General features: G+C 38.6%; 1 protein-coding gene across 1 annotated transcript in view; it reads right to left on the reverse strand.

Annotated features, from left to right (window-relative positions):
- The window catches only part of CA10 (carbonic anhydrase 10), a gene marked incomplete at its 3' end in the record, with an annotated part of 619,202 nt that overhangs the window by 93,819 nt on the left and 509,777 nt on the right, over positions 1–15,606 (reverse strand). The window lies entirely within an intron of this gene.

The following is a 15,606-nucleotide window of genomic DNA, read 5'->3' on the forward strand; positions in this document are numbered from 1 at the left end:
TCTCCAGTTTGTGAGTCACCCACCCAGCAGTTATGGGATTTGATTTTATTGTGATTGCACCTCTCCTACCATCTCATTGTGGCTTCTTCTTTGTCTTTGGATGCGGGGTATATTTTTTGGTGAGTTCCAGTGTCTTCCTGTAGATGATTTTTCAGCAGTTATTTGTGATTCTGGTGTTCTCACAAGAGGGAGTCGGAAGTTCAATATTTCAAGCATCATAACAAGTAAAGTTGACATACCCAAGTGAGCAGAACAATCTGAGCTTTAATTCTTGGTGTTACATCAAATGACTTAATTTCCCAAGCTCTTACCTTAAAGGATGTATGATGATGGCTATTTTTAAAGTGTATACTTAATCTTTGGGAGAACTTCTCAAATATAACATAAAGTTTTTTATTACAGAGAAATGTTTCTGACTCTCCAGACAGCACAATGACCCCCTCAATCAATGTTTCTATGTGATGATAAAATTCTGCAGTAAGATTTTACTTCCGTTGGCCTTTTGGTGCTGGAAGGGCCCTGATAGAGCAAATTTAATACCTTCATTTTCTGGATGAGGGAAAGGAGATTCAGAGAGGTTAGTTGCTTGCCTAACTAAGGCCATCTAGACAGAGGCTGACCATATGACTGATTCATTGTGCAAACTGGAACACTTTTGTGAGTAAAAGGAGGTGCTGTTGGAAGACAAACTGGTGTCAGCCTGGACTGTCCCAGACAAACCAGGGCATGTGATCATCCTATCTAAACACCTCAAAGCTTTGCCTGAAACTCACAGGGAATGAGAAAACGTGCCACCTGCTCGTACCCTTTGCAAGAATGAGTTATTATCTGGGAATGGGAAAGGTGCTACTAGGAGGCCAGGATGGGGGAGTGTACTTCCTTGTATGTGTTCAATCTGATGAGTTTTCCCCACAATTCTAAGCTGGTGTTAGTAGGGGCTTGATTGGTCTGTAGAGGGCCTTTGTGAGTATTAGAAAAAGGTGCAAATCTGCCAAGGACAAACACACTATCTAGGGGATGGTGTCCTTTGCTAAGATATAGGGAGTTATAACATTCCAGTATATGTCAATATTCCAGAGAATATTAACGCTGACAAGAAATTGGCAATCAGAAAGGGCCTAAGACCCATCTTCTTAGAGTAAGGGATTTGGAACCAACTCAAAATCGCTGATGGAATTTTCAGGAATTTTCCCTCCTACACAGATGCCACTCTGGATTTTTGTTAGATATGGATGGAGGATGGGAAATAATCTAGCATGAGCATTGCTGTTAGTCTCATTAACAAGGAAAATGAGACAAAAGGAGGTTGAATAACTTTTCAAAGGTCACAGGTGATAAGTGACAGAGCCAGGATTAAAACACAGGAATGAACAATGGCAGCAATCTTAACCTCTGCAGTTAACTACTGCTCACATAAGTAGGTCACATCTCCTCACCTGGGGCAGGGAAACCCATCATCCCTAGAGAGGCAGATGCAACAGGGAGGAAATGTATCCTCCACGAGGACCTTATGGAAACAGTAGCTGTTCTGGGGTGGCCATGTGGGTCCACCACAATGAGTCTTTCCTGAAGTAGAGAACTATTTGCTTTGAAAAAACTGGTATAGGGAAACTGAGTCCTGATGCAGGAATCTGGTCCCTGGGCCTCTCCCTTCTTCTGGTTTGCAAAGTGTTGGTTTTTTAAACAAATAAATTTATTTTATTTTATTTTATTTATTTTTGGCTGCATTGTGTCTTCATTGCTGCATGAGGGCTTTCTCTATTTGCAGCGAGTGGGGGCTACTCTTCATTGCGGTGCACAGGCTTCTCATTGTAGTGGCTTCTCTTGCTGCGGAGCATGGGCTCTATGTGTGCGGGCTTCAGTAGTTGTAGCACTCGAGCTCAGTAGTTATGGCTCACGTGCTCTAGAGTGCAGGATCAGTAATTGTGCTGCATGGGCTTAGTTGCTTTGCCGCATGTGCGATCTTCCCAGAACAGGATTTGAACCCGTGTCCCCTGCGTTGGCAGGCAGATTCTTTTTTTTTTGTTTAACATCTTTATTGGAGTATAATTGCTTTACAATGGTGTGTTAGTTTCTGCTTTAAAACAAAGTGAATCAGTTATACATATACATATGTACCCATATCTCTTCCCTCTTGCATCTCGCTCCCTCCCACCCTTCTAGGTGGTCACAAAGCACTGAGCTGATCTCCCTGTGCTATGTGGCTGCTTCCCACTAGCTATCCATTTTACGTTTGGTAGTGTATATATGTCCATGCCGCTTTCTCACTTTGTCCCAGCTTACCCTGCCCCCTCCCTGTATCCTCAAGTCCATTCTCTAGTAGGTCTGCATCTTTATTCCCGTCTTGACCCTAGGTTCTTCATTAATTTTTTTTTTAAGATTCCATATATATGTGTTAGCATATGGTATTTGTTTTTCCCTTTCTCGCTTACTTCACTCTGTATGACAGACTCTATGTCCATCCATCTCACTACAAATAACTCAATTTCATTTCTTTTTATGGCTAATATTCCACTGTATATATGTGCCACATCTTCTTTATACATTCATCTGTTGACAGACACTTAGGTTGCTTCCATATCCTGGCTACTGTAAATAGAGCTGCAATGAACATTTTGGTATATGACTTTTTTTGAATTATGGTTTTATCAAGGTATATGCCCAATAGTGGTGTTACTGGGTCGTATGGTAGTTTTATTTTTAGTTTTTTAAGGAACGTCATACTGTTCTCCATTATGGCTGTATCAATTTACGTTCCCACCAACAGTGCAAGGAGGTTCCCTTTTCTCCACACCCTCTCCAGCATTTATTGTTTGTAGATTTTTTGATGATGGCCATTCTGAATGGTGTGAGATGATATCTCATTGTAGTTTTGATTTGCATTTCTCTAATGATTAAGGATGTTGAGCATTCTTTCATGTATTTGTTGGCAGTCTGTATATCTTCTTTGTAGAAATGTCTATTTAGGTCTTCTGCCCATTTTTGGATTGGGTTGTTTGTTGTTTTGATATTGAGCTGCATGAGCTGCTTATAAATTTTGGAGATTAATCCTTTGTCAGTTGCTTCATTTGCAAATATTTTCTCCCATTCAGAGAGTTGTCTTTTCGTCTTGTTTATGACTTCCTTTGCTGTGCAAAAGCTTTTAAGTTTCATTAGGTCCCATTTATTTATTTTTGTTTTTATTTGCATTTCTCTAGGAGGTGGGTCAAAAATTATCTTGCTGTGATTTATGTCATGGAGTGTTCTGCCTATGTGTTCCTCTAAGAGTTTGATAGTGTCTGGCCTTATATTTAGGTCCTTAATACATTTTGAGTTTATATTTCTGTATGGTGTTAGGGAGTGTTCTAATTTCATTCTTTTACATGTAGCTGTCCAGTTTTCCCAGCATGACTTATTGAAGAGGCTGTCTTTTCTCCACTGTATATTCTTGCCTCTTTTATCAAAGATAAGGTGACCATATGTGCGTGAGATTATCTCTGGGATTTCTATCGTGTTCCATTTATCTATATTTCTGTTTTTGTGCCAGTACCATACTGTCTTGATTATTGTAGCTTTGTAGTATAACCTGAAGTCAGGGAGCCTGATTCCTCCAGCTTCGTTTTTCTTTCTCAAGATTGCTTTGGCTATTCAGGGTCTTTTTGTGTTTCCATACAAATTGTGAATTTTTTTGCTCTAGTTCTGTGAAAGATGCCATTGGTAGTTTGGTATGGAATGTATTGAATCTATAGATTGCTTTTGGTAGTAGAGTCTTTATCACAATGTTGATTTTTCCATCCAAGAACATGGTATATCTCCCTATCTATTTATATCATCTTTAGTTTCTTTCATCAGTGTCTTATAATTTTCTGCATACAGGTCTTTTGTCTCCTTAGGTAGGTTTATTCCTAGATAATTTATTCTTTTTGTTCCAATGGTAAATAGGAGTGTTTTCTTAATTTCATTTTCAGATTTTTCATCATTAGTGTATAGGAATGCAAGAGATTTCTGTGCATTAACTTTTTATCCTGCTAATTTACCAAATTCATTGATTAGCTCTAGTAGTTTTCTGGTAGCATCTTTAGGATTCTCTATGTAGAGTATCATGTGATCTGCAAACAGTGACAGCTTTACTTCTTCTTTTCTGATTTGGATGCTTTTTATTTCTTTTTCTTCTCTGATTGCTGTGGCTAAAACTTCCAAATCTATGTTGAATAATAGTGGTTAGAGTGGGCAACCTTGTCTTGTTCCTGATCTTAGTGGAAATGGTTTCAATTTTTCACCATTGAGGATGATGCTGGTTTTGGGTTTGTCATATATGACCTTTATTATGTTGAGGAAAGTTCCCTCTATTCCTACTGCCTGGAGAGTTTTTATCATAAATGGGTTGAATTTTGTCAAAAGCTTTTTCTGCATCTATTGAGATGATCATTTGGTTTTTCTCCTTCAATTTGTTAATATGATGTATCACATTGATTGATTTGTGTATTTTGAAGAATGCTTGCATTCCTGGGATAAACCCCACTTGATTTTGTTTTATGATCCTTTTAATGTGCTGTTGGATTCTGTTTGCTAGTATTTTGTTGAGGATTTTGGCATCTATGTTCATCAGTGATATTGGCCTGTAGTTTTCTTTCCTTGTGACATCTTTGTCTGGTTTTGGTATCAGGGTGATGGTGGCCTCATAGAATGAGTTTCGGAGTGTTCCTCCCTCCGCTATGTTTTGGAAGAGTTTGAGAAGGATAGTTGCTATCTCTTCTCTAAATGTTTGATAGAATTCACCTGTGAATGGAAGGCAGATTCTTAACCACTGTGCCACCAGCGAAGTGCCTGGCAAAGTGATTTAAAACCTCCTGATTAAGCTCATTTTGTCAAATAGTTCCTGTCGGGTTCACTTTCAAGGCTCAATCCAGAAATTCCTAGTTCAGCAAATAGATCCAAAGCAAGAAAATGTATTCACTCAAGCTACCTCTGAGACTAAGGACTATGGTTCCTCATGTTTTGCAGAGGGAAACAGATGTGTTTATATACAAACATATCCACAGATATACAATCTCTTGCTTATCATATTTCAAAGAAGTGAGACAAAAGATGTAACTGTGCATCTATATGAAACTTCCTGGTTGCTGTCCATCTGAGAGGGGAAGTTGAATAAACCTACAGTTCTCAGCAGGCCACGGTATGATGCTGTGTCATATTTTACATAGCAATTGTGCCACTTGGAGAACTAGACTCCTGTCTCACTTTACAGTCAGAAAAAGTTCAGGCTATTCTTAAGGCTGATGCAGAAGTGCGAAGGGCTAAAAGATCATTTCAGGTAACAGAGAGGGCACTTACGATGAAAGAGAACAGCATGATCAAGAAGCTACTTAGGGGCATAACTAGAGAAGTGACCTGACTTGTCTAAGGTCGTTCAGTGCATAGCTGGAGTAAGAGACCTGGGTTCAAATTCTAGCTCTTCTCCATAACAGCCAAGTGATTGAAGGCAGGTTCTTTGACCTTTCCAACTTTCCTTTCCTCTTTGTAAAATGGTGCTAATGAGTGCTACCTCACAAGAAACTTGTGAGGATTGGATGCAATAAGGCACTGAGCACAATGCTTGGAACATAGTACATGCTCAGTAAATGAAAGCTGATGGTAGTACTAATATTAGTACATTGTATCTTTATGTTTTATCTGCAAGTATTTTGGAGTAAATGAGCTCTAAGTGTTAAGCTGGCTAATAACTGACTTGTACAGCACAACTGCTGTATAAGTCAGTTTTGTACTATAAAAGCAGTATCTCAGAAGTGCCTTTTTTTTCTTTTTTGGACTGCACATCACTCTATAGTGTGTATAGAGCTGGCATTATTACCCCTTATCACAGCTTAAAAGGTTAAGGAAGGCTAAGTGACTTGCCTATTTCTGCCCTTACTGAGATCACACAGCTAGTAATTGACAGAATAGGATCTTGAAGTCAGATCTGCTAAGTCAAAATGTTGCCCTCTGTCTGGTGGCCCTAGTGTCCGTCTCCTAGGCCAATGTCCTTTCCCATGATGTGTTTGTCTCTGCTTCCCTGAAGCCCTCTTCACGGCCAAGGCAATGACTGCTCTTGGAGACTGCTTCTAACAAGCTGATCCAATGAATTATCATGAAAGCAATCCTAGTCTTACCCTTTTACTGCTGATATAGGGATAGATTTATAGAGGCTGACTCTGGCTGTATTTGGGAATGGATAATTACCTTCATTTAATATATCTTAGGCTGCTTTGGCTAAATATTAACTGCCCAGAATTCTGCCCTTTCTAACCAATTCTGAGCATGAGCATGCCACAGGCAACTAAGTGGCATAATTCATTTGAGGTGACCATAAATCTAAGATTTCCACTAGAAATGATGCAAAGAATAAATGGAACATGAAATCAAGTAAATGGAATTGAGTACAGTAATTAGTTCATATTTTAATCCTCAGTTCTGTTTATTATCCATTAACTGGTAAGCAATTAAGTTGGCACCATTGAAATGATTAGCTTTGTTTCAGCAAAAGTTTATCGATATGTCAGTGCAAATGAATCTGGTGGTTTTAAATGGCTTTATTTTGAATTGCATAGCAGCATATCCATGGAGCGGCTAGACATCTAATGATTTAATTTTGCAATATTGTTATCTAGATTACTTATATTTAATATTGCTGAGCTGTTCTGGATTGTTATTGGGAAGAGTTTGTGAGAGGACGGATTCAAACTGTAGAAAAGTATGGCTTATATCCTTGGGTTCTTAATGCAATAGTATGATTGCATTTTCCTATTGAGACCAAATGAAGGATCTTTAAGTCATTTCACTTTCTATTTTGGTCTTCCAAACTTTAATTTCCATACTTCTTGGAATTAGGCACTATAAACGTTTTCACATCAGTGGTGTTTTTGTTGGACACTCAAGATTGCTCATGTTTGTGAAATAATCTGTCAATGTCTTTGCCTTTTTGAGGCTGATTGTCTAAATGCCCTTGTGATGGGGTTCTGCTCACTAAGGCAGGAAACCTGAATATCAGACTACACCTGCTCTACTGGGCAACAAAAAACAGATGATGTAAACTGGTCTTTTGAGTGTTGGGATTTGATATAATAATACAATTTTTATTTAGAAAATTTTAAATCCCAAAGTAAGAGTCAGGAAACTTGGGTTCTGGTCCTAATTCTGCCACTGAATCTCGGTGACTCCAGGAAGGTCTCTTGTCCTTCCTGGCTCTAATTTTCCCTTTGTATGTAAGTCAGTGGGAAGAAATGACCTCAGTGGGGTCTCTAACACTGATACTTTAGATGGAGGCTTTGCGCAGACTTCTTTCTAAAAGCAGGTCTGTATCTTGAAGTGGAGATGTGATCTTTGGAGGAAACTCTACAAAAATTTTTTTAATTAAGTTTTTTTTTTAAGATCTTATTTTATTATTTATTTCTTTATTATATTTATTTTTGGCTGCGTCTGGTCTTAGTTGCGGCACATGAGATCTTCACTGAGACATGCAGGATCTTTTGATGCGGCGCGGGCTCCTTGTTGCAGTGTGTGGGCTTCTCTCTAGTTGTGTCCTGTGGGCTCCAGGGTGCGTGGGCTCTGTAGTTGTGTCACGCGGGTTTCAGAGCATGTGGGCTCTGTAGTTTGCAGCACACATGCTCTCTAGTTGAGGACCACAAGCCAGTAGTTGTGGTGAGCAAGCTTATTTGCCCGGCGGCATGTGGGATCTTAGTTCCCTGACCAGGGATCAAACCCGCATCCCCTGCATTGTAAAGCGGATTCTTTACCACTGGAACACAAGTGAAGTCCCGGAAATTCTAGAAATTTTAATGAACATTGACATGGTCAGATTAGTAGTGAACAAGTCATTTTTTACTTTACATTTTCTTTTCCAATTGACTTTATTCCAGTAGCTTTGGAAATGGATAAAAAAATGTACCGCTAATCATTTCAACTGTACCAGCTTAACTGTTCACCAGTTGCTGGTTCACAGAAGTCTTAGAAGCAGTACCCATCCTCTAACTGCAGTGTCACTGGTTATTAAATAAAAGAAGATCCCATTCAACATTTGTAGAGTCATAACAGTGATCATCTCTATGATGACAGTTAGGTTCTACTGAACCCTGATCAAGTCCCAGTTAATGACTGTCTTTAATATTTTCTTTGTAATATAACACCTCCTTCCCTGCTTTTAGACGGACACCAAGGGGGGAGATAAAAATCAAGTAAAGGAAGATGGTGGCTGTTATAATGCCACCCTGGCAGGACCAGATCAGAGTTACGATACAGGTTGGGATGGAATCAATGGGATAATGAGCTGATCTCAACAATTTGTCTTCAAATGCAATGACTTCTCTCTTAGGCAGCCCCAAAGTGTTCATCTAAAATGGTAATCCAGGAAGCTGCTGACTGGACTGAGCTGTCCTTTTCCAGAAGAAATTATAAAAATGTCCAAAGGGAAAAGTGCCTATCCTTAGATCAGAGTCATCATCTGTTTGCTGCTATCATCATAATCTGCTCTACTACTAGGCTTCTGACCTCTGTTTGCTTTACTTCTTACAGGTCAGTTTGTTCACTCTGAGTGGGACTGGTTCCTGGATTCCAGAGCTTTGGCTTCTAGTATTGGCAAAGACAAGTTCCCTGATCTGATCCTGGGAGTAATTCCAGGGTTGAAACGAGGAATCTAAATGAATTTTTCTAGCACACCAGTTATCAATTGTTCCATTACTCCTCCCAGGTACACTGAAAATTCACTTACCTTATGTTTGTAAATAATTTGACATTAACACTTAGAACTTCTGTTAATAATGCCATCGACTTTATTAGGTTTGTCATTATGACAACAGAATTTAGTTTATGATATACTGGGCATAATTTAGACTCTGAAAGCTACAGTCTTTTAAATGATATTCATTTACTCATTCAATCTACTAAGTGACTATCACATGTATGTTATATTAAAAAGCACAACCTACTCTGTAGCTGCAGGGAGTTAACAGTCTGTTTGGGAAGATGGGATCTTCCACTAGATTGAAGGCTCCTTAAAGGCGGGCCCTGCAGCCTACAGGTCTTTGAATTTCCCCACTGGACTAGGGCCCAGAGTAGGTGAACAATGATTATTGTGGGGTTTATGGATAAACATTAGCCTATGGTAAGCAATGTTATGTATCAGAAGACCTGAATTAAATTCAGCCTCAATCACTTATTGTCAGGATGGTCTTGGGCCTTAGTTTCCCCAGGTATAAAGGGGATAATACTAAGGGTAACCTCACTGAGCTGGTGTTTAGTGATTAAATCAGAGAATTTATGTCAATGTGCTTTGGAATTCATTCAAAGTAAAAGCCAAAGTCCATACAAAATCCATGCAAAGGGGTAATGATCTGCAGCAGCTCCCGGCCCTACTCTTCTCTCTCTGACCTCTCACACTTGATCACTTACAGGTGAGCTCCTGGTCTTCCTAGAACACTCAAGCTTTCTCCCACTTCAAAGCTATGGAATTGGTTGTTGCCCATGCCTAGAATGTCCTTTCCCTAGACATTCCTATGGCAAACTCACAAATGTCATGCTCTCAATAAGGTCTACACTGACCACCATATTTACACTTGTAACTCACTACCTCCACTCCTCATCCTCTGATCCCCCTTACTCTGATCTATTTCTTTTCCCAGAGCATTTATCATACTCTAACTTACCATAGAAATTTACTCATTTATTATGTTATTTATTATTTGTCTACCCCCACTAGACTTAATTACCTTACAGGTAGGATTTTTACCAATTTAATTCACTGTAGCACATGGTAGGCTCTCAATTAATATTTGTTAACTAAATGAATGAATGAAAGAAAATCACAAAGCATGTAAACAGTGACTGGGTATTAGCAGTGAAATTCCGTAGCCACCTATGGGTGTGATTGAATAAGTTCTGGATTGCACTGCACAGTAATTGATTCGAGTCTGTGCCTTGTCCCTCCAATGGAAATAAACTTCCTCCAAGGTGACACTTAATTGTTCAATCCCTTTCTGTTCTTTACCACATTTAGAATAGGGCTAGGTGAGTACCTCGCCTCAAAGCATACCTCTTTCTCAGAGAAAGCCCAGAACTTCTCTTAGTGGTTACTGTGAACTAAATCACTCTTTCTTTCTTCCAGTTTCTAATGGAATTTGATGCTTTGGACAGCCTTTATTAAAACACTTCAATTTAAATGAGGCTATATATATAATAATCCCCATATAGTCAATGAATGCAACACACCCAAAATTCCAGGGAAAAAAGCCTATAAAGTTCCAATTACTAAAACACCAATAGTAGAGTAAGTTATTTATTCAGTGATTGATTGATTAATTCCACAAACATCAATTAAGAAGCACCTACTGTATGTTAGGCACTGTGCTAGTTGCATGATGTAGAAAGATGAATAGCAAAAAGTCTCTGTCATTGAGGGGATTACCAAGATTATTTATTCCTTAGTTCAGCAAACATTTATTGACTCTGCTGTCATGTGCCAATGTACAAGGTTCTGGGAATACAGTAATGATCAAGATAAAATTCCTATCAACAAGAAATGTGGTTCCAGAAGTGAGAGTAAACAGTTATAAATCTATAGCAATGGGTAATTTAATCGATTGGGGTCAGCAAAATTTTTCTCTAAAAGGCCAGGTAGTAAATATTTTGGCTTTTGCAAGCCACATGTGGTCTCTGTTGCATATTCTTCTCTTTAAAAAACAATCCTTTAAAAATGTAAACCATCCTTAGCTCCTTGGCTGAATTTGGCCTACAGTCTACAGTTTGTGGACTCCTGTAGTAGATGAATATACAGGATTCTCTGGAAGTCAAAAGGAGGCAGCAACACTTGACTGGCTGGGAGGAGGGAAGGGGACTTGGAAAGAAAAACCAAGTGGGCTGTGCTGGATATAGGGGGAGGAAGGTGGAGCTAGTAATCAGGGTAGAGGGAACAGCATTCCCATGGCACTCAAGTAGCTCTTCTATGTGTATTAGTCATGTATCTGTTATTTTTGAATATCCCAATTCTCATTCCCCCTCAAATCCCCAATTGTGCCAACAGAGCATCTCTACCAGGAGGTCCCAGCCTCCTGCACGGTGCTAATTAGATTTCCGGAGTACCTCCCCGCAAAACTATTCAGTGCCTCATGGGGCCCTGGTTCTCAGTCATGTGTTCCTCAGCACTTTCATACCCTTGCACACTTCAGGACAATTTGGTGTTAGTTGCTTATTCCTACAAATTTGTGTTACTTTGGTGAAACCAGTCTCTCAGAGATGCAAATAACTGATTCCTTGAAAAGGACAAGGCCTGCAGTTTCTGTTGTTTAGTCTCAGTTGTTTGCGCTGAGATAACTGTTTTCTCTTCTGATTCAGAGCCACTAAAAATACATATATTCTACATGGGACTTTTATTTCCCCTTTTAATTAAACAAATATTATCTACATAGCAACAGCTATGGACTTTTTCCTCCCTCAAATGTGTTTAAACAGAATCAAGATTCAAGAGGCTGAGACTTGAGAAGTTGATGTATTTCTACCCAACCTTCATAGGGAGCAGCAACTGTGTCAGGTCACACAGCTATTCATCCATCCTCTCCTTTATACAATCCAGAGAGAGTTATTTCATAGTTCCCTTTCCAGAACAATCCTCAAGTATAACCCATATTATGTTGTGTTATAAACATATGTAAACCTCAATAGACTGTATGCTTCTCTGGGCAGGAGCTGGGTTTTGAGCTCAGCACACAGCAGAAGCACACTAGCCATGTGAAGAGTGGGTAAAATAAACAGGAGAATCTGGCCACAGGTATTCCATGAAGTAGCTGGTGCAATTCTCAGTGTACCCCCTTAACCCTTTGAAGTGAAGAACTTCAGGAAGGTTTTCAAAATGAATACTTCCAATTTCCCCAAATAAGAAAGATTCTTCTTATCTAGACTCACTACTGCAACTTAATCCATGGGCATGATTCTTTTCAAATATTATCTTTTTCCTGGTTAATATATTTTTTTCTTTTCATTAATACCCTACTTTGTATTGGACATTAATCTAACCATTCAGACACGATTAGCAAGCTAAATGTCTTCCTTATTAAAAACGGTTAATTTTCCCATCTTAAAAAAATCGAGATGTTTGAATCTCTGAATATGCTCATTTATCACCAATCCCTGACAATGCATCCAGGAGTTCTTGTGTAGGACATGAATAATTTTTATAAAAACACAGTTGCTGACTGTGTGGTACATCCACACAGCTTTATAAAACAAAGCAAATAATGACCATCAATTACAATAACCTCACTAGACAAGACTGCAATTAATCTACAGCTCTTCAGATAACGACCGCTGCACTGCATCAAGGAAAATGCCTGGCATTAACTGGCTTATCGTGATCAGCAATGATAGATGGGGCAGATGGCAATGTGATTATTCATTGTCAACACAATAAACAAATGCTTTGCAGCCGAAGTGTTTACCTAGGTCCTCTCAGAGGATAGCTCAAAATAGAGAACAAAGGCAGCTCTGAAAATAGCTCAAAATAAAAATAAACAGTTAATCTATGGATGAAATATACTTACTTAACTGGGGCTAACCCTTAGTAGAATCTATCTGGAAAATATTTTCCCGAAGGAGACCATGGGTTTAGTAGAGTTTTGGCATTAGAAGGTACAATAAAGCCCATAGCTCACTTGCTTGTTAGGATGAGTCACTTTTATGAAGTCCTCAAATTCCATTCCATGCTTAATAATTCCCGTGATGAGAATTCATTGTTTTCAGAGGCAGACTCATTCCATAGATAGATAACTCTCATTGTTAGAACATATATTTAGCTGACTGCCATCTCTCTGGAATTTTGGACAATTGACCCTAGGTTTTCCTCTCATCCCACATAGAAGATATTAAACTCTTCTTGCTCACTAAAGCCCTTTATTTATTTTTATTAATTAATTATTTTAAAACATCTTTATTGGAGTATAATTGCTTTTCAATGTTGCATTAGTTTCTGCTGTATAATAAAGTGAATCAGCTATATGTATATATATAGCCCCATATCCTCTCCCTCTTGCACCTCCCTCCCACCTTCCCTATCCCACCCCTCTGGGTGGTCACAGAGCATCACCGAGTTGATCTCCCAGGGCTAAATGCAAGCATACCTTGTTTTGTTGCACTTTATTGTACTGTGCAGATACTGTGTTCTTTACAAATTAAAGTTTTGCAGCCACCCTGCATTGAGCAAGTCTCTTAGTGCCATTTTTCCAATAGCATTTGCTTGCTTGTGTCTCTGTGTCATATTTTGGTAATTCTTGCAATATTTCAAAGTTTTCATTATTATTACATTTGTAAAGGTAGTCTGTGATCAGTTCTTTGATGTTACTACTGTGACTCACTGAAGACTCAGATGATGGTTAGCATTTTTTAGGAATAAAGTATTTTTAAATTAAGGTATGCACAATGCTTTTTTAGATATAGTGCTATTGCATACTTACTGTAGTATAGTATAAACATAACTTTGATATGCACTGAATTCACGTGACTTGCTTTATTGTGATATTCGTTTTATTGCAGTGGCCTGGAACCTGCAATATCTTTGAGGTATCTCAAAAATCAATGCCCATCCAACTCTTTCCACATGACATGTTTTGGTGCTTTCAACATTCTGGATTTTTGCACCTAAACCCACACCAGTTTTTAGACCACTCATACTCAGGGGCTCAGAAAGAAATGTGATATATCTGATGTGGTGTACTCAGAGCAAAGTGTAACTATTTGTGCTGAGGCTGAATGTCAATTTTTCCTTGGAGCAGGGGATGTGTGCGTGGCTGCTCTGCTTGGGAAGCTGTTCTCCAAACACCATTAGTCTAGATAGCACCCCAGCTCTGCCATGTCCAGGGGGCAATTACTTCGGGTGCTCCTTTTAAAATTTTGTGCAGGATGGCTTTGTTGATTAAGTCCTCCTTTTTTAGAAAACTGGGATAATTCAGGCAGAACCTGAGCTGAAATTGACACAGTGGTCACTAACCAAATTCTCTCGCAAAAATTTTTACAAATGCACATTCCTGGACCACTTCTCTGCAGACTAATTCAGCTGCTTCCGGAGGATTCAAATGTAAATATTTTGGCAATTTTCCCCAGTTAATTCTAATTCGCAACTCTGTTTAAATGCTTTTTTCATTGAGAACACTTAATAAGGTACTACTGAGGGAGTGCTTCACAAACCTAATATTCATACTCTCCTGGGAGCTTTAAAAATGCAGGTTCTTTGGAGCAGCTGATACCTGTGGTCCGGGATAAGTCTAGGAAAATTAATACATCAAGATCAAATTGTTATATGTTTCCCTTAAGGGTTTTGGAAGCCCTCATTTACTCCAAAATTGTAGTTTATATACAAGTTACAAAGCACCCTTATTATATATTGAAGAAACAAGCAACTTTAGGAAATTCTACAAGGTAAAGGTTTTAGCCTGGTAACCATCTATATTTTTTCACTCATTCATTTAATAAATTCATTCATAAATTCATTTTTATTCTGAGACAATATTGTGATAGGCACTGGAATTTAATAGTTCAGTAGGGGAGAAAAACAAAGAAATGACAGCAAATAAACGTCAGTCAACAAAGAAAATGAATACAAATCTTAAAATAACGTATTTAAAAAGGAAGAGTTTATCTAATTTTAAATAGTCTCTAATTCAGACTGGCAGTCCCCCAGTCATTCTCAGTTCATGAGTTTTTGCCCTGCTTTCATCATATTCCCTGGTACATGTTAGTTCAGGATCTGTAACTCTTCAGAATTTCCCATTACATTCTCATGTCCCTTTGCCAGACATCCCTAATCATCCCTAGCTTTTTTTCCCTACAGATTCAGGAAGGAGACTCATATGCCTGCTCAACCCGGTCCTCTATGCAGCCATTACTAATAGACCACAGATGAAATCCACGTGCAGCTTCCCCCATTCACAGTGCCTTGACACACCTTGGCGACTTTGCTGTTCCTCATTTCCAGCTTTATCTTTGTTGTCTATCACCTATTGAGTACTTCTAGTGATCTTTACATCTTTAATCCCACTTAATTTCAAAACAACCTGGAGAGGTATATAAACTCAGCCTTAGAAGGATCAAGTAACCAGCTCAAGGTCACACAATTACTGTGTATCACAGCAGGAGGTACAAACTCAGGTTCTTTGATGCCAAAGCTGATGTTCTGAAACTTGTTCTGCATTGCTTCTCTTCTCAGCCCAGTTCAAAGGGCACCTCCTCTGTGAAACTTCTCCTGCATGCTTCAAGGAAAATTTGTCACTTCTTCCTTACAGTTGGCCAAGGCCTTTGTACACCTCCATTACAGCATGACATTATACTTTAATGATTTGAATATAGTATTCTTTGAGCTCCTCTGTGGTAAGAACTATGTCTTTACATATATATATATATATATATATATACACATATATATACATATATACATATATATATATATATATATATATATATATATATATATATATATATATATATCCGTATCCCTGGTAACTAGCACAGTGCCTAGGTAGGTTCTCAGTTGATGCATTTTGAATGATCATTAAAATCTGGCCACTGGACTCATTCAGCTGTGGATCTCTTTCTCAGTGTGTGGCCTTACTATAT

This window comes from Stenella coeruleoalba (assembly GCF_951394435.1).
Source record: "Stenella coeruleoalba genome assembly, chromosome: 19".
NCBI lineage: Eukaryota > Metazoa > Chordata > Mammalia > Artiodactyla > Delphinidae > Stenella > Stenella coeruleoalba.